Source organism: Camelus dromedarius, chromosome 11 (genome assembly GCF_036321535.1).
Source record: "Camelus dromedarius isolate mCamDro1 chromosome 11, mCamDro1.pat, whole genome shotgun sequence".
NCBI classification, from domain to species: domain Eukaryota; kingdom Metazoa; phylum Chordata; class Mammalia; order Artiodactyla; family Camelidae; genus Camelus; species Camelus dromedarius.
In genome coordinates, this window is record NC_087446.1 from 8644035 (window position 1) to 8666445 (window position 22411).

Genomic DNA, 22411 nt, shown 5'->3' on the forward strand with positions numbered 1-22411 from the left:
ACGCACAATCCTCACTGGTTTCTGGTTTCTCCTTCCTGTGTTTCTTTTTCAGGGAGCTAATGTATATGGGAGGGGGTGGTGGCTGACAGCTTCTGCGGAAGTGATATTTAAGCTGAGGCCAGAGGAGTGACCAGGATGCGTCAACCATGCAAACAGTTTATTTTTATAAAGTACGCCACATAATCGCCTGGAAATTTTGCCCAGACTGGAGGGGTAAACATGCCACTTGGTGAATCATTTTTATTCATGAAACAAACATTGACTGGGCCTGTGGATGTCAGGTGCCAGGCTGAGGTGGAGTGAAGTGCAGGGTTGGAGTCCAGAGAGCTGGCTTGGTCCCCCTGTGACCTTGAGCATTGTCTGGGCCTCAGTTTTCTCATCTGTAAAGTGGGTGTGATGATACCTGCTGCGGAGGTTGTAGGATCAAATAGAACCACAGATGCACATAAGGGCTGAGTTAATTGGAGGCTCATTGTGCTAGGCCCTGTTCCCAGGTCTCTGCTCATAACAATCCCTGAGGTTGGTGTGTTATAATGCCCATTTTATGGATGAGGACACTGAGGCACAGAGGAGACTGCCTGGCTCCACAGTCCATGCTCTTAACCTTCACTGTAGCCAGGCATCTCTGAAGTGCTCAGTAATGGTAACTACACATTTCAAACACAAAGTGTGACTTTGACTTCCCAGGCCTCAGAGCCTAGTTGGGGGAAAGACTCAGATTAGGAAATGGCTCATCCCAATCCAAAATCCAGCGTGAGATGCCCAGTGTGAACTAGGGACAAAGGAGGGAGGAATGTGCCTGATGTTATTGGGAAGGCATTTCAAAGATACTTGACCTGAGACTTGAAATGTGAGTAGTTTACGGGGGGTGGGGGTAGGAGGTGGGGTAGGGCAGTCATTCCAGAAGAGGAAACAGCATGTGCAAAGGCCCAGATGTAAGGACTAGCTTGATGTACTCAGAGTTCCAAGCACACAGGGAGAGGGAGATCTAGAGCAGCCGAGGCTGGAGGAGGCAGAGGCCAGATCCCACCCACCTGACTTCCATCCGCCGGCACCTCACTTTGGGGAACAGCTGATTACAGAAGAGTGCAGGGTGGATGTGAACCTGAGGAATAGGAATCTGGCAACAGCAGGCAGGGAGACTGGAGGATGGAGAGGAGACAGGGAGCGGGGTTAGGGATCCCTGGTCACAATCCTGGCAGGAGGCATCCCGAAGTCTAGGATGACTGAACCGTTTCAGAACGCAGTCTGCTCTTAGACGACTGAGAGGGAGGATTTGGAGGCTCTGAGGCTACCTACCTGGGCACCTGGGAGCACAGCAGGCTCACTGGTGGAAAGCTCACTTACAAGTTATCTTTCTGAGATGCGTTCTCAGCTCCAAACCTAGGAGGGTCGGCCAGGGAGGGGGCAGAACTGGGATGGGGCATCGGGAGGAGGGTGTGGTCAGCGGGCTCAAATCCACAGAGCAGGGGGAAGGAATGAGGCTGGCAAAAAGCCAGATTACTGCTGTTTCCCCCTAGTTCTTTTTTTTTTTTTTTTTTTGAGGTATAATTCATGTACAGAAAAACGCACACATCTTAAGTGTACACAGACCCATAGGTTTTTACCTGATGCTATATACCTGTGTTATCTCCATCTGATGAAGATGTGGGTGATGGTCAGTACCCCAGCAAGTTCCTATATGCTCCTTCCCATGCAGCGTTCCCCCTCATACACACACAGGTAACCACTCTTCTAAAAATTAACAGGAGAGGGGAAGGTATAACTCAAGTGGTAGAGCATATGCTTAGCATACACAAGGTCCTGGGTTCAATCCCCAGTACCTCTAAAAATAGATAAATAAATAAACCTAACTACTCCCCCACAAAACCAGATGACCTTTTGTCTCGGGGTGGGGGCGGAGCCAGGGGTAGAGTCAGAGCAGGAAGCGAGAAGAGGCTGTTTTGAGGATCCAAGAGGTCTGTTCTTGTTTGGAGGCCAAAGAAACCTTGAGCAGGGGGATTGAAGACTGGATGGAGGATTGGAAGGAGGAAGGAAGGAGGAGACACTGGGAGAACTTGGTCTGGGACAAAAGGTAGGACTAGGCTTCCTCCGAACTTAGTTCAGTCACTTCTCCCGTAAAACACAAGCTGCTCGAGCCACTGGGCTGCTGCCTCTAAGTTGTGCCATCCCTTATCCTTTCCTACCCACTTTTTGATACCCCCTAAGCCAGGGCATCCCATGGGGTTGTGGATCAGCTGACCCCTGTAGTCAGCTCCAGTGGAGGCCCCTCCAGCATAGCTTTAGCAAAGGAGCCTTCTGCTTCTTGTTCTCTCTCCTTCCCCTCCCCCATCCACGCTCTATTTCAGAAGCAGATATGGCAATAGTTATAGCTAAGAATGCTGCGCCCCCACATCGCAGCCTCTTTCCCAGAGCCTGCATCACAGGCACCCACAGGAACATCTAACATTTCAAGGAGTAAACACATTCCAAGCTCCAACCTCAAACTGCCCTATTGCCAGACGTCTACCCTCTCTCCAGTCAGGCTTCTTTGGGGCCTGCTTTCCCGTCTACGTGAGGGTTGGTGAGGGAAAGGGGGTCTGGTGAGCAGGATAAATGTTGCCATGGTGACATGGAGCCCCCTTCCCCTCCTCCTCTGGCCTGCTCCCTGCCATCTTTCCTTTCACCCTAACCTTGAGGCACCAACAGCATCTCCCTGTCCTCCCAGCTGTCCCATGTGAGGCCATGTCCCATAGCCCCCTGAGGATCAGGAAACCACACATCTGGAGCCTGGCTTCACTGAGGCTGTGCTGCCCATGAGGGAGACGCTGATGGGATGGGAGAACAGCCCAGCCAGCAGCTGGGGTTAGGGGCGCAGAGGGCCCAGCCCTGGGATACTGCCTCTTTAAGAAGGCCCCAAAAGGGCCCCCACAAGGGCCCCCACAACAGATCCCTGCAGATAGTAACTTGGGCTTGCAGGTCCCTGGGAGAATGGCATCTCAGGTAATGATGCCTCCCAAGGCCTTTGATCCCAGCATCTTCAAAGTGCCTATGATTAAGGTGCAGCCCCTTTGAAATCATCCCATCCAGGATTCCTGAGTCACTGCACCTCTGAGACTGGGACCCAAGCCTCTTGCTGTTCCTCTCTTCTCTCTCTTATTAAAGCCTTTCTGAGGAAACCCTGGACCGAGCTGCCCCAACTTCTGCTGTCCCTGACCTGTCGTGGGCCTCCCTTTTTTGATGAGAGTGCTCCGGGATAGCTTGCTGCAACCTGGGATTTTGTAGTGAATCTGAAACATGTTCCTAGTGATTCCAAAGATACTGGCAGTAAATCCTTCTCCTTGGCCTGTTTTCATTGGCTTGTTTGTTTTGGCTACGTAAACTGAAGTGGGACTCATCTCACCTACGTTGGAGGTGTAGGCATATGTGGATGTGTGTGTGTGACTGACAGAGACAAAAATGGAAGCTCCTCTCGTGTGTCTCCAGCTCAGGCTCTTTTCACAGCAACCTGTAAATCATCACCAGCCACATCCCTGATTCACAACCCCCCCCAAATGGTATCCCTTGGGGATGGCCTTGTTCTGCCTGCTGATGGCCAGTGATGCCCTGAGTGTCACCACCCCAGCAGGAAAGGCTTTGTGAAGTCAGAAGCATTTCCTCTTGCTGGCTAATTTTCCTAGTTCCCTGTGGTGGCTGCTGTGGTCCTGGGTTCATTTAATAAACATCCACAAGGTTCTCCTGTATGCCGGGCTGTTCATGTGTGAACTTGACCAAATAACAATGCCTCTCTGTGCTTCAGTTTCCTCATCTGCTAAATGGCAGTCACTGCTGCTTGCTGAGACAATAAAGAGCTTAGCACGTTGCCTGCCACATAGTAATTGCTCAAAGAATAGTAGTTGTGATGAAGACGAGGACCCTGTATGTTAGGTTCTGAGCATGCAAAGATGACTAAGACCTAGTCCTTGTTCGCCCTCTGTGGGAGGGCCCATTCTTCTGACTTCCAGAAAATCTCTATGTGTTTTAAATCACACACACACACACACACACACACACACACACACACACACACACCCCCTCCCTAGAGACTGAGAGAGAGAAATAGTGTCCTAATGACCGTGTGTGAGGCCTCAAGTCCAGCTCTGCTTGTTCTTCCTAATTAAGTGAGCCCTTAAATTCTTTTCCTTTGTTGAACTGAATTGGGTTTTAGTGCGTTGCAACCAAAAGGGTCAGATTCAGGTAAGCAGTTAGTTGGACCTTCAACAGTCTCAGTCTGTAGACAGCAGCATGATTGTAAGCTGTGTGCAAAATACCGTGCTGACATTTTTATACATATTGATGGGGAAACAGAGGCTCGGAGGCAAAGACACATATGGTCATGCTAGGAAGTAAATGGAGCTGGCCCTGTGTTCGGCCACCACACCATGCTGCCTCTCCAGGGCACCTGGCCAAGGTTCCCACAGCATCCTTGGGAACAAGTGGGAGGCACAGAGACTGCAGGTAAGTGGATCTGGAGTGCTCTGGGCTCTGGCCACTCATCAGCGTGCACGCTGAGACCTTGGCTCTTTCCTCTGCACTCCCCTACAGATGCTAGGAGTGGATTTTTGATGCAGAGCTAATCCAGCCTGGTCCCTATCCTTGAGAGACCCTTAGTCTGGTGGGGGAGACAGATGCATTCAAATGAATTATGAGGCCCAGTGAGAAGAAAACAGAGGGAACAACAAATCATTTCTTTATGGTGTATAATCTTTCTTATGTGTTGGATTCTGTTTGCTAATATTTTAAGGATTTCTGCATCTATGTTCATCAACGATATTGGCCTATAGTTTTCTTTTTTGGTAGTGAACAAATCATTTCTTTAAATAACTTTTTCTTATTTTGGGGAAAGCAGAGAAACAAAAATTAAATAAAATAAGGGAGAGAGAGAGAGGAGAGAATGCAACCAATACTCATAATCCTGCTACTTGGGAGAACCCACTGGTGACATTTTGTTATATTTCCTTCCAATCTTTCTTCTAAGCCTTAATTTTTTTTTTTTTTTTTTACAGAGTTCAGATCAGGCTGTCATGCAAATTCATTACTACCTTTTTCACTCAGTATTACTCCTAATGATTTCCCTATGTTAACTGAAATGTGTATGGAGGCTATTTTAATATCTACACAATATACCATTGTATGGATCTAGCATAATTTACTTAACTGTTCTTTGATTAGTTTCAGATTATTTGTGATTTTTTGTTGAGGAAAAATTAATTAAAACAGAATCGGGGAGGAGAGAGTGGGGAAGGTGGGGATTAAGAAGGAACCGAAAGATGACATCCGATTTGGCCTTTGAAGGAAGAGTCACAGTTTGCAGGAGGTAGAGAAAGGTAGTCTTTCTTCAGTAGCCAGTGAGCAGGGGTAAAGGTGGCTGGTGAGCAGGGGTAAAGGTGGCTGGTGAGCAGGGGTAAAGGTGGCTGGTGAGCTGGGGAACTGTTATGATTATCCAGAAGTAAAGAGACCTGAACCAGGACAGTGGCCCCAGGCGTGGAAGGGAAAGGGGACGGATGTGAGTGGCATCTTTGAGCCTAGGTGAACAGGCATTTGCATGGAGTGGGGAGATAACAGAGAGAGTAAATGTTTATCGTCTAAATTAGACAGCCAGGGGAGAGGATGAGAAAAGGCAGGGAGCAACCAAGGAGGGCTCCCAATGTCACCTGCTGCTGACCTGCCATGTCAGTCAGGCCAGGTGACTTTGTCTTTGAGCCCCTTTCTGGCAACCCAAGCCTAAATATACCCACCACCTGCCTCTGCCCCTGCTAGCCTGGGGCCTCTGTAAGTTGAGACCCAAAGAGTGCCCTTGATGAACAGGGTCTAAGAACCTGAATTTGGGTGTGGTTTGGCCTGACGCTCTGGATGTCAGATTGTGTCTGGTTTCTTTACTAAACTAAGATAAGATGATAATTGAGAGAGGGACTGTGCCCTGGAGGGGTTCCTGTGTTTAGAGGGAGAGCTAGGAAGTCCTGAACAAATGATGATGATAATGCAGTTGACAGTAAGCCTTGTTTGTGTACTGGGAAAGCCCTGAGCAACTTCCTACCTGGGTGCTGGGAAGGAATTTCCCTATGGGACCCCTTCCAGGGGATCTTTGGCATGTTACAAATGGTTTTTGAGCATGTTCTCTACACCAGCCCTTGGACTGACTATCAGGATTATGTCAGAAAACAAAAAGGACAAAATTCTTTGTCCTTGTAGAGTTTTGTTTTACTGGTGGAAGACAAACAGTAAAAAAACAAGCAAACTATGTTACAGAAATTAAGTGATGTGGGGAAAAACTAGGGCATGGACATGGGGAATCAGGACTGCATGTAAGCAGTTTGGCTATTTTATTAAGGTGGTCAGGGCAGGCCTTGCTGAGTGGGGTACATGTGAGAAAATTCTTGAAGAAGGTGAGAGAGGGAGCATTCTAACATCTGAGGGAACAGCAATCTCAGTAGAGGGAACAGCCACTGCAAAGAACTTGAGGCAAAGTGTGCTTCATTTGTTCTAGGAACAGCAAAGGGTCAGAGTAGAGGGAAAGAAGAGGAGGAGATGAGGTCAGACATGGCTAGGTGGGTGGAATGTTAGATGCAGCAAGGCTCTGCAGGGATTTTTAAGGACTTTGGCTTTTATTCAGAGTGAAACGGGCCGCTAATGGAGGGTTTTGAGCAAAGCCAGGCCATGTTCTGACTTAAGTTTCAAAAGAATCCCTCTGGCTCCTGCACTGAAGTACACTGGGGCAGGGGGCAAGGTTGGAAAAAGGGAAACAGGTTAGGAGAACATTGCAATAATCCTGGTCAGCTTGGGCTGCTATAACAAATCACCATCAACTGAGTGGCTATCAACAACAGATATTTATTTCTCATAGTTTTGGAGGCTGGAAGTCTGAGATCAGGGTGCCTGCCAGCATGAACAGGTTCCAGTGATGGTCTTCTTCTGGATTATAGGCTGCCAATTTCTTATTGTATTCTCACATGGCAGAAAGAAGGGTAGAGAGTTCTCTAGGGTCTGTCTTTTAAAGGCACTAATCCCATTCACGAAGGCTCTACCCATATGACCCGATCATCTCCCAAGATTTAGAATTTCAGCATATGAATTTGGCGGGGGGGATTACAAAAACATTCAGTCTGTAATAATATTGCAACAGTTCTGGACGGAAAGCAGACAGGGTGATAGCAGTGGAGATGAGGTTGAAGAGGTCAGAGTGTAGATATATTTTGCAGGTAGAGACAATATAATTTCCCACTCCTGTTGGTTAGGGAGTGGGAGGAGGGCTTCAAGGATGACTCCAGGAGTTCTGGGCTGGAGGCTGGAAGGATGGACTTGCTAACTGCTGTTGTTGGGAGGCTGTGAGGGTGCAGGTCTTTTCTGCATTTGAGAGGAGTTGATTCTGTTGTGGGTATGTTGACTTTAAGATCCTACTGGAACTCAGCAATGAGGTGTTGAGTACACAGTTCAGGGGAGGAGTCTGGGCTGGGAATAAAAATAAATTTGGGGATCTTGAACACATCAAAGCTAGAACATGATTGGATTTTATGTTTTTCAGTTAAACCGAGTTGGGTGTGGACCTGGCAAACAGATATGGGCTAGGCAGTTTGCATGATATCTGAAGAATTTTGCTAGATAAGCCATGGAGAGCCAGGTGGGGCAAAAAAGAAGCGCCGATAAGCGGAGTGGGAAGAAAACCTCTTTCTCGGCTTTGCAATATCACCTCATGTTATTGCACACAGCACTTCGGTATACATTCATTCCACAATTCCACATGCACCCTGCACTCGACAAATAGATAATGCTTCCTCTTCAAACAGGCCCAAAGGGAAGAAACTAGGATTAAAAGAAGTGAAAGTCCATACAGCCAGCGAGTGCCAGGGACAGAGCTTGGGCCCCATGACTCTGTCCCTGCACCCCAAGGAGCTCGGTGGCGGGCAGAGCTGGGGGTCAGATGAAGGTTGAGGAGGCGACTCTTGGCCAGTTTGCTACCAGCAGGAGAACCGGGATCGCTCTCACCACCGGGAGTTCGGGACCGCGTCTCCTTTAAGGCGGGGAGGGTGATCTCAGCCGCGCGTTCGCCGCCCCGCCCTCCCCGGCGGCGCGCTCAGTGCGCAGGCGCGCCGCGGCGGCACTCCGCTGGGCCAGGGACGCGCCGGCGGCGGCGAGATACTAGGGCTGCGGTGCCGCCCGTTTGCCCCGCCCGCAGAGTCCAGCCGCCGCGCATCGCCCGCACACGCCGCCACCATGGGTTCCTGAGGTACCCCGCCCGCCAGCCCTGCGCTGGAGGCCCTGAGGGGGGCGGCCTAGGGCTCCCGGGGCCGGGGGTGCTGCTCCGTTCTGGAGAGGCCCGCTCGAGGGGATGCCCGGCGGGTCGCATTGGCTATGGGTCCCCGGGCGGGGAGGGGACGAAGGAGGCCGCCTGGCCAGGAGGGAGAGGGTGTCCGCGGCCCGGCCTTTCCTACCCGTGGGGTGTGCCCTGGCCCCCTCCTCGCCAACGTGGCGGGGCCGGCGCCTGGAGTGTAATTGGACCTAACCGTGGGGGTGGCTTGGGGGAGTGGGGAGGCAGATGGACAGGCCCTTTGCAAGTGGGATTGTGTGCGCCCGGTGGGCGTGCTGGCGCCTGGCACGGCCGAGTGAGTGGGAGAATCAGCTTTGCCCTGTGCGGGTAGCTGTGATCTGGGATGGTGGCTGGCCTGACGAGGGCTTTGGGGATACATGCCTGAAGGTGTACATGCCTTACATACTGGTCAGCTGTCTGGAGGGGCGCCCACAGGAACCTGGGGCTCCAAGGATGTTTGCCTGGAAAGGGACCACAGAGACTGGTTTAGGGTGTGTGCATCCGTCCTGTAGGTTTCCTCCCCTGGCACACCGCTTAGGGCTAGTGCTAGTGGACTCCAGGCCAGGGTAAAGTGATGGGGTTGAAAGGTGGGCATGGGTATCTGTTCCCAGCCCATATCCCCTCTGGGATTGTGCAAGGCCAGACGATACACACGAACACACACCCAGGGCACTGTGGGGACAAAGCCGGTGTTCTCACGTCTGATACCTGCGTGTGAGGTGAAGGCCATGTATTATTTATCTGACTGCCTGGTGCTTTAGGTAAGGAAAGAAGCAGCAATCTGTGCCCTGGAGGCCTTTGTTCCGCGGTCGCAGCCAGGCAAACAAGTTCGAGGCACCTGCAGAGGAGACACAGGTCTCAGAGGTGTGACTCCTTCCCAGGTTATGTATGCAGTGTCCTTTCTTATCTCCATTCCTTTCCAGAGTGCTTGGTGGGGCCCCCTAGGCTCTGCCCATTGGGACATCTTGCTGGGTAGGGCTATGTGTATCAGAGCTGGGACCGTGGGGGGGGGGGGGCAGCAGTCAGGGCCCTCGTGTGCACATTTCATCAGGCTTTGGACACAAACATATGTACCCCCACCCTCCGCCCTGGGATCCAGGGCCTCTCAGGTCAGTGGGGGAATCAGACTTAGAAACAAGTAGTCACGATGATGTGAAAAATATAAAACAACGGAATGCAGAGTGGGTTCAGTGCTGCGGGAGGGGGAACGTGGCCAGCAGAAAAGACTCCAACGCAAAGGAAGAGCTGAGCTGAAGCTCGAAGGGTAACTAGCATTCCTCTGATGCTTTGGTGCTTTCCACTGTATTTCCCTAGTTAATTCTCTCAGAGGCTATGTGAGGACAGAACTATGTGTTATCCCTCTTTACAAATGAGGAAACTGAGACTCGGAGCACATGACTCCTTGTCGATGGTACATGGCAGACCAGGATGGAGTCATCCTTGAACCAGGACCTCTCTCTTGCTGCCACATCTTGCTGCCTTGTAACTTACTGAGCATCTACTACATGCCAGGCACTATGCTAGGGGTACAGGGGTCTAAAGATGAATGGGACCTGGTGTCTGGCCTCTAGGGGCTCCCAGTCTGCTGGGGAGATGGACGTAGTAGATGGACAGTGACCCCAATCCAGACACAAGGCCCAGGTAACCAGTGGGCGTGGAGTCAATTGGCAATTCCGCCTGAGAACCACAGGCAGCCTGGTTACTTCGTGCAGCCTTTGGGATTCTGGATGTGTTGTAAGTGCTCTCACATGGTAGTGGATTATGCCAAGAACCCCTTCTAAAGGTCTCCAACTGGGTGGGAAGAAGATCTTCAAGGCAGAATGGGTTTGAGTGATCTTGTCCTAGTTCACTGGTGTTGGCTGAGTTCTGTGGAGCTCGGGCTTCTGTCTGGAGGCTGTTTTCTCCCCCTTTGCCTTTGAGGTTTTGCTCCTGGTTTCTGGCGGGCCGGCCCAGCTCTCTCCACAAGAGGGGCTCCGTGCTATTTCCAGTCCCTGCTGTGCTCATTTCTCCCGGTAAATTCCCTGGAGTGGAAGCAGCCTGGGAAGGCAGAGTACAGCCCTTTATTGTTTTGAAACCAAGTAACAGTGACTGCCCTTCTCACTCTGCAGGGCCTCAAGACTGGGAATTTGGTATGTGAGTTGTGGAAAGCCAGCACAAGCCCTGGGAGAGGTCTTGGGGGGTCTGCCACTGGCCCATCACGGGCAGTGAGCACTCACTGAAGACCTGCTGTGTGCCCAGCATTGTGCAGAGTTGTGGGTTGTATCTGCTAAGAGGCTGTGGTTGGCTGAGGGCGTCCACTGTGAGATAGATATGCGCCAGACAGTGCTCTGCTTGTGGTGGAAACAGGGCACTGGTAGGGCCAGAGGACAATAGGAACAACAGCTTGTTTATTAAGCACTTACTGTGTGCCAGGCACAGTTCAAAGCCCTTTCATGAATAGCTGCATTTCATCCTCCCCACCACCAGTGAGGTGGGAACAGAAGAGGCAGCTTAGGAGGGTAAAGCTGTCTGGTCGGTGGAGCTGACCTCGGAGCCCACGCTCTTCCCCCGCTAACCCTGGGGTGTGCCAGGCGTCATGGTCATCCTAGAAGCCAAACATCTTGCACCTTGAGGGACAGGAGTGCTCTGCCCCCGGAGGGAGAGGCGCCCCTGGGCAGAGGTGCAGAGGCCTGAAATTCCTCACCTCCCAGCAGTGCACCTGGAGCATGACCTTTGAAAGCTCCACTAAGGAGTTTGAACTTGACCCTGGTGTGGTCAACAGGGAGCCCTGAAGATTTCAAAAAGGAAGCAACATCCTCAGCCTGGGGTTGCAGGACAGTGATCCGCTCTTCTCCTCCTTCCTTTATTCTTGCAGGTAACTCCTGGCCTTTCTCCCCTTTGCTTTCTGTCAGGTTATTGGCATCCTTTTTAGTCCCTGCTGCCTTTCCAACTTCTATTCTTCCAGCAGCTTCTGGTCTTGACAGCCCTGGGTGACTCAGGACAGGCCTCTGCTCAGGAGCCCACTGCTGTAATGATGTCTGCACTCCCCCGGCCTCCGAGGCTGGCTGTGGAGTGGCTCCCTGAGCTGGAAGCACGGTTCTCCCTGGCTGTCCTGGGTCTCTCAGGGTCTTGCAGGGCCTCACCGACTTCTCACCCTGGGGATCTGGAACGGGTGGGCAGCTCCCGTTCCCCACTGAGACTGTGGTAGCTGTCCACCTTGCAGGCCACCATGCCCATCAGTGCTGTAAATACAGGCAGAGGGGAGGGGGGACGTGGTGGGAAGTGGAGCAGCGAATGCCGGGTTTGACTCCTGATCCCACGTGTGGGCTCACTGAGGGGACGTCTGCCCTGCCCGCCTGCTTGGCTGGGTGTTGAGCACTCTGGTTCGTCCCTCCCTGCGGGGCTGAAAGGGTCTTCGCACAAGACATGTGCTGCAGCACAGCTGAGCGGTCCACGTGGGCTCCCGGAGCTGATGGGTGTAGGACGTGAGGGGAGGAGTCGGGGAAGACTTCTGAACGGGTGCTTTGGGAGAGAAGGCTGAGAATTCAGGAAGGAAATAAAAATGGTCACAGGGAGCACAGGAGATCAAAGCTGGGGAGAGAGGGCGATAAGCCCAGCAGTCCCTGTGAGCTGGAGAGAGAGCTGGGAGATGCGGCTGACTCTTCTTCACTCTCTGTTAGCCCTGTGGCCTTGGACAAGTTGCTTACCAGGTTCTAATTCCCATTCTTTAAAAATAGCGGGGAGATGACACAGTTTCCTTCATTTGTAAAAGGGGAGTAATAATAGTGCAGCCATCGTGTGGCTCTCACGTCCTAACGTCTGCGTGGAGCTCAGCATAGCCTTGGTGCATAGTACGTGCTCAGTAAACACTGGCTTTTATTATTACCTTACAGGCTGTTTAATCTATTCAAGAAAGAGGAGTTGCATGCTGGTGTGCTGGTGTAGGGACTGAGTCCAGCTCGGGAGAGAGACGGCACACACACAGGAGCCGTTACAGCCATCCTGGGTGCTTTGAGGGAACATTTGAGGAAACATTCCCGCTTGGGCAGGCACTTCTCTGACATTTAAGGTGACATTTAAGCCGTCACCATGTATAAGGAGAGGAAGCAGGTTCCAGGCAGAGGGAACAGCATGTGCAAAGCAAAGGTCTGAGTTCTTTGCAAAATTTTTTGGCACTGGGCCTTAGCACCTAAAAGGCCCTCGGTAAACGTTAATTGAATGTGATCTTATCAGCCTCATAGACGACAGGAAGGGGAAGAAGTGTGAGGGGCCGTGGAGGAAAGATTTGGATGGTCCCCAGGTTCCAGGTTTTCTCCCCATCTTGTCTGCCTCTGCCCAGTGGGATGTGGTGCAATTACCTTAGTGCCATGCAGCCAAGCTGCCAGCATTCTCATCAGGGACCGGTGCTCAGCCCCAGCTTTGCCTAAGTCCTGGGAGGAGTGGCACTGGAATTAGGCAGTGTTTGTTCACATTCCTGTTTGCTGCTGTTTTAGTGCATCTGAAACCCTATGCTTGGGCAGAACTTGGAAGGATGACATGTGGCCTCTGTCTGGTGGGTCGTTTTTTCAGTCTGGGGTTGATGGTGGCTCAGTGTCTGGCATGATGCCTTGCACAGAGTAGGTGCTGAAATAGTTTTTGACCAGACCAGCAGTTGGATGGGTTAGTATCATTGCCACTCAGGATAAAGAGCTGGAGTTATTCTGGAGAAGTGACTGATCAGAACAGGATTACTTACTAGAACTGAGTTTATTATCAGGAGCTGACAGGTACATTAAACAGCCTTGGGTATGCCCAAGGGCAGGCTCTGTCTGATGGTCTGGAGGTCTCAGGCCTGGGCTGGGAGGCAGGAAGCCCCACAGTCACCTCCTTTTCCTTCTCTTCTGGAGCGGAAACCAGAAGGGGAAGATCCCACCCAGAAGACCTTTGTGCCTAACCTGCGTCACTTCCAGCTCTACCATGTTTTTAACAGTCACACACAACTAAATGAGTATTTCATGGAAAGTTTACAGTGTTGATGTCAGAGTTTCAGCCTGTGAGAAACAATAGACTTCTCTGCTTTTGAGAACAGTACTTGTTGATTACAGTAAATTTGGAACACAGAAAAGATTGGGGGTAAGAATAAAAATCCCCTCAAATTTCCAATAACCAAGAAATAATCACTGTTGGAGATTGGGCATATTTTCCTTCTAGGCATAATCCTGCATTACCTTGTTATTCACATAGCACTGGGTCATAAACGTTTACCCGTGACATGAAAATGTTAGCCATAGATATGAAAGAATCAGACAAGTTCTGAAAAAGAGCCCCTTGGTGCTTTATTTCAAGGTCTCTGTGGAAACGATGAGATCTCCAACCTTTTTGCTGGATGGCACTATGGCATGAGGGGCAGGCAGAACACTGCAGAGTCAGAGACCCTGGGTGATGACCTTGGGCCAGTCACTTGCCCTCTGGTGGGCTACTCTTCCCCTTCTGCCCACTTCTTGGATGCCGCAGGGCTCAGGGGAGTCCCCAGGTTAGAAAGCCTTGAGCCCCTCAGGAGGCTGTCCCCTACCTTCACCTCAACGAAACAGGTGAAGTGCGACCTCGGGAAGTCTGGAAATCCCTCTGGAAAGGGATTTTAAGATCAGACATCCTCTCCACCCCAGGGGAAATGTGTGGAGTTTGGTACCTATATTTCTCTCCTGCTACAGCCCCTGTGGATAGCCTGCACCCAGGCAGCGCCTGTCCTGCTGGCAGGTGGCCAAGAACGTCCACTCTGCTGGGCAGTGCTGTTCACCAATGTCCTCTGGGTCATCACTTACGGGAAAGCTCCGAGGGAAAAATAACTAACCCTGTGGCTTTTGCTGCTGCTGTAGCCACTGGCAGAGGCTCCTGGTCTCCATCTCTAGCCGCCGTGTTTTTCATTCCATCTAGAATGAACAGAGAATCTGGGATTCCATCAGCAGTCATTTTGGGCTCCTGTAGGCACAGTGCTAGGTGTTGGGGAAGGAATGTGTGTGAGTAAATTAATATTAATTAATGTTAGCATACTAGTTAGTAATAATACTACGAATCCTCATCAGAGTTTGTGTAGGGCTTTGCAGTTTGCAAATTACTTTTCACAAATATTGTTTCATTTAATCCTTCCAGTGGCCCTGGAATTATTGTGCCTATTTTGTAGGTGGGTAGACTGAGACTCAGAAGGGTGAATTTGCCTCAGATCCTGTGGAAGGAAGCATCCAGGTTTTCCATTCCGAATCCTGTGCCCTTGCTGTGCTGAGTGGCCCCTCTAGCACAGCTGCACCCCCAGAGAGCCTGCAGTCCCGCTGGGGAAGCCCAGCAGGTGGAATTGCTGCTTAGACTTGGAGAGTGTTAGTAGAGGGTCAGGTGGAAGCTGTGGGGGCCCCAGGAGGCCGCAGTCTGCTCTGCCTGCCGGTGGGCTAAGGAGCTGAGGCCCCCCGGGGGAAGGGCAGCTGAGCTGCGGGTTCTGATGGACAGTGGAGGTTGGCAGGTGGAGAAGCTGGGGAAGGCTTTCCAGGTAGTGGGACCACCTGGAGCAGGTGAGTGGAGGGATGGAGGGAGCGAGCTCTCCAAGAGCATTTGGTGTCACTGCCCCACCTCCAGGAAGAGAAGTGCATCTACACAAGTTTGTCCTTGGGTTTTAAATAAACAGGATGTATGAAAGTCTCAATTTACCAGAACAGTACATATTTGCTTTACAAAGGTAGATGCACTGTGTGGTGGTTAGAAAATGTTAATAGCAATAACCTCAGTGTATTTTAGTATGATTTGATTTTCAGGCGTTCCTGGCCGTCCAGTCTGTTGGAGCAGAGCATGGGCTGGGAAATGAGAAGGTTGGTGGGGGTTCTGCCTCTCGAATGCTGGCTTTGGTTTGCCAAGAGGTGTCTCCCACTCGGTTGAGGGCAGGAGACCATTTCTTCCATTTATAGTTCCCAGTAGTTGAGCTGGATTTGTGGGGGTGGGAGGAAGCCCTGCCCTGCCCACTGCATTTGCCCAACTGCTGTCACTCGCAGGGAGGACACTAGGTACCCAGGGGTCCGCCTCCATCCTCTGCCAGCTGCCCACTTGTTGACTGGGGTTCAGGTGGCCATGGCTGTTGCATAACAGGTCCATGTGGACACAGCAGTGAAGGTCATGGAGACGGAATGTATCTTGCATGGCTGTGGTGCCTCTACAGCTTGTGCAGGGGACATGGAAAGAGGTGCTTGTCACTCGTTTAGGATGACCAGACTGGAAGCACCTGACCCCTTGGGCTCTCCACTCCCACCCCCTCCCCATCAGGCCTGCTTCTAGTGCACATTCCGTGGCCTGCCTGCTCCTCTGCTAGCCCTGGTGCCTTTGCCCAGGGAGACCAATTAAGGCTGAATGTCATGGTGACTCCAATCACCGTCCAGCCTTCTACCTTCCCTGGGACCAGGGCTCCACAGCCAGTCTGCTAGGAAAGGCCTAGGAGCTGAGTGGGTCTGGCCCTTCACTCACAGATAGGAAACGTGAGTTTGTGGACCAGGGCACTGGGTAAGTTCGAGGCTGATCCAGGTCCAGAGCCACCTGCTGACCCAGTGCTCTGTCTGCTGAAAACGGGGCTTTTCTCTTTCTTCTGGCCATCCTTGGAACTACACATTGTTAGTATTTTCCCCAATAATTAGGCTTATTTCTTGGATGAGCGATTAAATTGTATCCAGCCTCTCTAGCAACATTTTCAAAATTATAGATGCTTGAAGGCTTTCTTTCACGCAGCAGTTGCACTACTAGGAATTTATCCTACAGATAAGATACCATGTGTGCAAAATGACTTATTCGCAGGGTTAGTCATTGTTGCCTCATTTTTAATAGTAAAAAGTGGGAAGCAACCTTCTCAAAGTTCATCGGCAGGGGGCCAGGAGCAAATTATTGTCCATCCAAACCATGAAATAGTGTACAGCCATAAAAAAGAAGATGGAGGCACCACACACACACACAGAACAGTCACCGAGGCAGATTGGTGTGGAAGGAGCAGGTGCAGGGCGGTGTCTGGTGTGGCTTTGTGCGAAAGTAAAAGGAAGTGGTAAGTGCATTTGCTTATATACGTGCTTGGGTCTCAGGATTCCCAGACGTTGGTGATTGGGGTGCCTCTAGGGTGGGAGCTGGTGCCCAGAGACAGTTCACTTGAGACCCTCAGTACCTTTTGAGTGCCGATTCATGTGAATATGTGACTTTCCCAAAAAATTTAAATGAACAAAATTCAATCAACAAGAACCATAAGAAACCTACCTCTTGTCCAGTGCGGAACAGTCAAGGCTACCTACCCCCTCAAGGACCAGCCATCCTCACTCAGGGCCCTGAACACCCACTCATCAAAAATGCAAGCTTGGGTCTCACAAAGGGAGCCAGGTATGGGGTCTTGGGTGTTTCTTGGGAAATCTAGCCCCTCATCCAGCCCTGGAGACATGTAGCCACCTCCCTCTGGTCTCTCCAGAACACTGCTGTTGTGTGGCTTGTAATTTTATTTTATTTTTAAAATTTATTTTATTTATTTGGAAGAAAAATTTTTGGGGGGGATTAGGTTTTTATTTATTTACTTTTAATGGCACTGGAGATTGAACCCAGGACCATGTGCATGCTAAATAAGCAGGCACTCTACCACTGAGCTATACCGTCCCTCTCTTGGCTTGTCATTTTAAATCCCTGCTCTGATATGCTTATTTCCTGACCTCTGAAACCTTCAGGGGCTTCCCCAGTAACGCATAAATAAAGTCCCTGCCCCAGGCCCTACTTACTGGATCTCTGGTGAAGCCACACTTGACTGATCGCTCTTTCCCCCTCGTGCCTCCCCACCTTCCCACTTCCGTGCCTTTGCTTGCGCAGTTCTCTCTGCCTGATGGCCTTTCCTTCCATAATGTAGCGGCCTCCACATGCCCAAATCCCGTCCGCCTTTCAAGACCCAGCTCAGTTTCCTCCTCTGCACGGCACTCTGACCTCCCCTGCTTCTTTATCTGTTCCTCTCTGCTGGCACTTAAAGCCTCTTACATTGTGTCCTAGGTGTCTGGTTCCCCGCTGGGCTGTGGGCTCCTTTAGGCAAAGTCCATATAACGTCCAGGGCCCCTGATTTGTCGTTTGCTAAGGAAGTGAAGGCTGGCTGCCCTCTTCGTGGCGGGATCAGGCCCTGTGGTGGACAGCCTGTTTCACATCTGTGAGCCCCGGTGCCTGGCACAGGCGGGCCCAGCCTCACAGCAGGAATAACGAGCCTCATCTCCCAGCACCTTGTGTGCATTCCTTCTCCCATCTTCACGAGGACCCACGAAATGTGCAGCTACCGTGACTCCCCCACACGGATGAAGCAGCAGAGCAAACATCTTGTCTGGGTCACACAGTGAGAATTAGGATTTGGACACAGGTCTGGCTGCCTCCAGAACTCCTGCATTTGATCAGTTTATTCTCCCACTTCCCGTCCATCGTGAGTGATACTGACCCCTGGGCCCCTCTCACCACCTGTCCCACTGGCCACAGGCAATCTTGTACTGTTATTTGAGTGTATTTTCTTCCCCACGGGGCTGTAAGCTCTTAAGGTTTAAAGACTTGCCTGAGATACCCTTTGGACTTAGCACGTGGGAGGTGCTCAAAGGTAAATGTTTATTAACTTACTACAGTAAAGTACACAAATCTTAGATGTACAGTGCGATGGATTTTTATATCTATAAATCCTGTGTAAACTACTATCCAGATCAAGCTGCAGGCCGTTTCCAGCCCCTCCCTGGAGCCTCCTCTGGGTCACTAACCTCACAGGTAACCACTACTCACACCTCATCGGTATTGACTGGTTTTGACCTTCTCGTAAACGGAATCATATAGATAATCCTCTAGCGAGAGTCATCCAGTTATGTAGGGCAGTCTTTGTTCTTGTGCACTGTGGCGTAGAAGTCCACTGTTTAAATATACAGTTGACCCTTGAACAACATGGCTTTGAACTGCGTGGGTCCACTTTTACATGGATTTTTTTCAATAAATACAGTGCTACATGATCCGCAGTTGGTTGAATCTGCAGATACAGAAGGCTGACTGTAAGTTATGCATGGATTTTTGACCCTCGAGGGTCAGTGTCCGTAACCCACTGCTGTACAAGGGTCAGCTGTCATTATTTATTCATTCCGAGGGTGGGCATTTGTGTTGTGTCCAGGCTTTTACTGTTATCAGCAGGGCTGCTTTGAAATTTCTTGTTCTTGTCTGTGGGTGTACACACAGGGTGGAACACTGGCTCACCCAACTCAGTACACACATGAAAGTGTGAATGAGGTTCAGGCTGGGATTTCTGTCTGGGTACCCTGGCAGGGGCCGGGCTTCCTACCAAAAGGGCCGCAGAGGTCAGGACAGGTTCTTGGCTAAAACACCCAGTTTCCGTGGGCCAGCGGGACTATTGAGGTCCAGGTTCCGCATCTGAAGGGGACCTGTTTGCTCAGGACTGGGGTTTAGCTGGCTGGAAAGGTGGTCTCATTAGAGGAACACAGTTAGAGAGTCCAGTTGGAGAAGCTGAGCATTGGCCCATCTGTCTCAGTTTGGGAGAGAACTGAAAGGATCAAAATTTGGCCTGGTATGTATTGAAAAAAAAAAAAAGACTTAATTTTAAGGCTGAATTAAGTAATCCCACTGAGGGATTTTGGATTACTTTGTTGTTCTCTTTTATTTCTGCACTACCCCACCTCCCGAAATGAAGGATAGATGATACACGGTTGGATGGTTCTTCTTTCCTAGTTGAGAGATTCGTGGGAACTTGGCCCCAGGAGAAGAGGGACAGGTGCGGAGCGCTGGAGTGGCCCTGGCTTGTGTGTTGATTGAAGGGGAGTGGGACTGAGAGACAGGCCCTGCCCCCTTACGAGGGCACGTGATCCTTTCTCCAAAGGCCAACTGGGCAGCACTGCTCCGGCCCGCTGCGCTTTCCCTCTAATCCCCTCTGGAGAGGGGCCAGGCTGTGGGCTGCTGATCTGCTCTGATGTGGGTCAGCCTCCCCCCAAAGGCAGCGGCCCAGAAGTTCACAGAGTACACAGCCCTGGGAGACCGGAGGGCCAGCCAGCCAGTCCTGGCCACCGAAGTGGGAGCAGTGGTCAATTCAGTTTGGATGAACCGCCCTCAAGTCAGGTGCTGCCTGGTGAGCCCTGTGAAGGTCGTCGTTTCTCTGTGTGTCTTAAATGCAAGAACCGGAATCCCTCCCAGGCCACGTTCAGGTTCCAGAGCCCTGCATGCATGCATGTGGTGCTTCGTGGCTGCCGCTCAAAAGGCTTTGGAGCCAAAACTAATGAATGAAAATATGACCTCAGAAGGTTTAAAAAGGAGCCAACCAGCAGAGACAGGGCTGGTCTGGGTCTCGGGGACGGTTGGGGATGTGGTCTCCTGGCCTGGTTGGCCTTAGGCTGGACTGACTGAACAAAGTGCGGTGCCGGGCCCTGTTCTCAGCGCTTTCCTGTAGTGACTCGTTTATTGCCCACAGCTATCCTAGCTCAGTGTGGCTGCGGCCCCATCTTACAGCTGAGGAAGCTGCAGCAAGGAGAGGTTGTGTAACTTGCCCACAGACACAAAGCTAGTCAGTGGCAGGGTTGGAAGTCAAGTCCAGAAGTCTGACTTCAGAGCCCACTGCTCCTTAACAGCCTTTGGCAATCTGGGGACCTGTCAGGACGGCTCAGGCAGCGTGAGGAGCCACTTACCAATTCTGTGGACAAATGATGTTAGCCCTCCAGGCCTCTGTTTCCTCATCTGTGAACTGGGTGTGTTAGTTTCCTGCTGTTGCTGTAACAAACTGCCAGAAACTCAGTGACTTAAAGTGCAAATGTATTGTCTTCCAGTGTTGAGATCAGAAATCCAGAGTGTATTTCGTGGAGCTAAAATCATGGCATTGGCAGGGCTCTGTTCCTTCTGGAGGTTCCTTGTCTTTTCTAGCTTCTGGAGACCACTTGGGTTCTTTGGCTCAGGCCCTTCCTCCAGCTTCAGAGTCTCACAGGCACACCCTCCTGCTTCACTCTTCTAAGGACCCTTGTGATTATATCTGGCCCACCCAGATAATTGGGGATAATCTCTTTATCTCAGGATCCTTTATCACACCAGCAAGGTCCCTTTGGTCATGTAAGGTAAAATTCACAGGTGGGGAGTTCAGGATGTGAACACCTTTGGGTGGCCACTATTCAGCCTTCCACATAGGAAATTTGTGGGAGACACAAGACAACAAGGTATTCCCCAAGCGTGAAGTGAAATGACTAAGAATAAAATCTGTCTGAGGTGGTAAGATGCTCTGGAATACCTAAATTCCAAGGCAGGTGGCCGAGTTTAGTGACTACACGTCGCTCTGTAGCTTTTCTGGAAAAGGTGGGTGTCTTCAGAAGGAGAGTTGGCCAAAAGATGTCTTCTGTGGAGAAGGGTGGGGTGGGGGCTGTATCAGGGGAGGTGAGCGCTTGCATCACTCTGAGTCGTTTCCTAGGTGTGGCACGGTTCATCAGGCCTCGCCAGGGCCTGGTTGACTTTTACTCGTGACCCCCACTTCCCTGTACTCTGATCCTGCGCTCTCAAGCACTCTTCTGGCCGCTGAGGTGGGGAGGACCTTCATAACCTGGCACTCTTCCCTTTCCTCGTGAGCTGGGTTTTCCTGGCCCTGATCCCCTGAAGCCTGGCTTTCTGGGCCTGTGAGGTGAGCTCTGTCCACCCTGTGGCTTGGTGCTCCCCACAGCCCTCCTAGGGGACCACAGTACCCCTGCTGGGATGCTCTGACTGCAGTGAGACTCACTCCACACGGCTGTCAGGAGTGCTTTGTCACCTGTAGAGTGCCACAGGTGATCTGTCAGTCAGGCCATGATGCCCCCCTCCCCCAGCAGCAGCCTAGGGCAGGTTTCCTGCTCTGGGCACACCCCTTCCCAGTGTCTGTTGACACCTGCCCAAAGCAGTCATCCAGCAAGTAACTTTTCATCACAGCACACGGTCCCTGCCCTCATGAAGCCCGACTCACAGGATGTTAAGGGAACAGATCGAATCACAGTTGTGGTCAGTGCTAGGAAAGACCAGGGAAGACGTGCCACGTGCAAACTGCAGTAGGTTGTAGAAGGTGACAGCTATCAAGGCAGGTGGGGATAAAGGTCTGTAGGGGGAACAGGAGAATGTGCCGCTCCCTGGGGTGGGCACGGTGGCGGTGGAGAGTGTCATAGAGTTGGAGTTGTAAAGGGCAGACATTCATTCAGTTGCCCCCTTGTCCAGCCAAAGCTTGTTGAGTGCTAACCATGTCCAGGCTCTGAGGGAGATCTGGGATCAAGGTTGCACATAAAACATGACCTCTGGTCTCCAGAAGCTTGTTGGGTAGAAGACAGGGATGAGTAAACTACCCTACAGAGGTTCCGCGATCAGTGTTCCTACCCCAGGAGACTTCTGACCGTGTTTCATTAGGAGCTTCCTTATTCTAGAAGCAACCAGAACATTGCTAGGTTGTGCCAGGTGGTAAAAACATCTGTATCTTGGCAGACGCTCACCTTCCTGTTGCTCACACTAGGTGGACCGGGTTGTGTCCTGATGGAGCACTGAGGACAAGTCCCTTTGCCCCCACTGGCGTGGCCTCTCCACGTTGGCAGATATGTGTGAGATGGTGTGACTCAGCCTCTATCCTTTGTCTTGACCCAGCCCATCCCTCCCTCCAGCCCAACGTCCAGGTCCTCCAGCTGAGCCCTGGATGGTGTGGAGGAGACCAGCGGCCAGTGGCCTTCAGCAGGTGGCTTAATTCCAGGCCTTCAGTCAGTCATTTGATTGACTGATTCTTCTCTTCCAGATCCCTGCTGTGTTTCTGGCACTGTGCTAGGCCTAGAGATAGATGAGTCAGGTGTGGGGAGACGATGTCAGAACCGACCTCATGGAGGGAGCATGGGGCAGCTGGGCGGGAGTGGGCCGGCCCTGGGTGAAGCTGTGATGTTTAGGATGGCTTGTGAGTGCAGCTGTCACTGGCCACAAGGACCAGGGCAGAGGGGAGGATGCGTTGGCACAGGGGCTGGGGTTCCATGTGGAGGGACCTAGTGTTGCCAGTGCTCAGAGAGGCAGGGAGGGAGGCTGGGACCCAGATGCCAAGGGTCTGGGCTCTGCAGAGGAGTCAGGACTGCATCCCACCATCGGAGC

General features: G+C 51.5%; 1 protein-coding gene across 2 annotated transcripts in view; it reads left to right on the forward strand.

The window, feature by feature from the left end:
• The first annotated feature begins 8104 nt into the window (after nt 1-8104).
• TMEM184B (transmembrane protein 184B) overlaps nt 8105-22411 on the forward strand; it is a 44454-nt gene continuing 30147 nt past the window's right edge. For both annotated transcript variants that reach the window (XM_031463264.2, XM_031463265.2), the window contains exon 1: nt 8105-8242. The gene's annotated coding sequence lies outside the window, so the exon portion shown is untranslated. The remainder of the gene's footprint in view (nt 8243-22411) is intronic.